Source organism: Pleuronectes platessa, chromosome 23, assembly GCF_947347685.1.
Source record: "Pleuronectes platessa chromosome 23, fPlePla1.1, whole genome shotgun sequence".
Classification (NCBI taxonomy): domain Eukaryota; kingdom Metazoa; phylum Chordata; class Actinopteri; order Pleuronectiformes; family Pleuronectidae; genus Pleuronectes; species Pleuronectes platessa.
In genome coordinates this window covers 14,182,093-14,183,486 of record NC_070648.1, presented here as the reverse complement: position 1 = coordinate 14,183,486, position 1,394 = coordinate 14,182,093, and the positions used below count along the sequence as shown (strand labels likewise).

The 1,394-nt window shown below is 41.8% G+C and overlaps 1 long non-coding RNA gene across 1 annotated transcript; it reads right to left on the bottom strand.

Annotated features, from left to right (window-relative positions):
* Positions 1 to 204: 204 nt before the first annotated feature.
* LOC128429774 (uncharacterized) lies at positions 205 to 1,135 on the bottom strand. Its single transcript, XR_008333902.1, has 3 exons — positions 1,017 to 1,135; positions 303 to 387; positions 205 to 220 (listed from the first exon to the last, which is right to left on the bottom strand). It is a non-coding gene; the product is annotated as an uncharacterized LOC128429774 (long non-coding RNA).
* Between the last annotated feature and the right edge of the window lie 259 nt (positions 1,136 to 1,394).

The following is a 1,394-nucleotide window of genomic DNA, read 5'->3' as shown; positions in this document are numbered from 1 at the left end:
TCATAGGTTTGACCCAATAGTTAATACTTTCTCTGGGCTTCAGAAGAGAGTTTCCCTTTAAGGGCCACAATAAGAATCCTTTTCCAACAGGTTGGACATCTCCATCCAGGACAGGTCCCACTGCACCTCCATCACATCCAACTTGGTGGCAGGAAGCACCACTGCTGGAACTTCCTGTTTGGAAACTGGCCAGAAGCTCCAAGTGCAGAACTTCTGGTACCTTCAAGAAAATACAGCAGGCAGTGAATCATTTACTCATGCAGTAGGAAGTCAAGACGGATGAAGATTTTATAAATACTAACCTGTAGTGACAAACGAGCCAAACAGTCAAAGGAATGACGATCAGAAGTAGAACCCCACATGAAGCAATGATCCATTTCCAGGAACCTGATCAAGACGACATAATACTTGTTTAAATAAATAAAACTGTTATAATAACAACAACAATTGGATTTCCAATCGACTTGGCGGACAGATGTAGTAAGTTTCAGGAAAGGGCCCACTGTATTTTGGTATTAAGCTGATCCAGTAATTTTTTATCTTTTTCTTTAACATTGTGCTTTTAAAACGTTTTCCCAGGGAATAATTCTTGGACCTTAATGAAAAAAATCTGCCGTATGTAGAGGACTGATATCTATGAGTCTGTGAAATTTGGTGCGGCTTGATTGTATTTAAGGGGACTGCTGGGCCTTGGTGAATATGCGCTCTACTGAGTCCCATTCTAGTTTCTTTCATCTCATTAGATCCTGAGGGATCTTCCTGATGAAATTAGACCTTGATGAAAAGACAGAGCAGGAGGAGAACCAGACAACCAAAAGGCTTCACTCAATAATGGAAAATGTGTGGATTAATATTGAGTATTTCCTCCAAAACAAGTAGATGTATATAAATAAGAAAAATACCAGTGGAGGCTGGAGTCTCCTCTGATGTGAATTTTCCTAAAAGAAACAACAGTTGATATGTGACACTGATCCACTTCTATAGAACACACAGCAGAGTGATGATGTTCAGCTGACCTCTGTCCGGTCTCACTGATAACCAGCTCTCTGGACTCTGCAGCTGTCTGTCGTGGGACGCACACCTGTAGAAGCCTTCATCTTCCCGTGTCACATTCTTAAGAGTCATCTTTATGACTCGGTCTGAAGCGGACGAACTGTTAGAGTCAATCAATGCTCCGTTTTTAAAGAGGCTGGTTTGTTTGTGTTTGCCGCTCTGATACTGACAACACAAGGTGACATCGTCAGCCGTAAACACAGGGGAGGCTTGGGTCTTCAGAATGATGTCGCCATCTGTGGGAGAAAAATAGAAGGCAAGATTGAACTCCTACTTCTTTTATGCTACCTTTGTATTCAATACAGTCCTATTTAATCATCAGTGCTACACAGAAGTCGGTG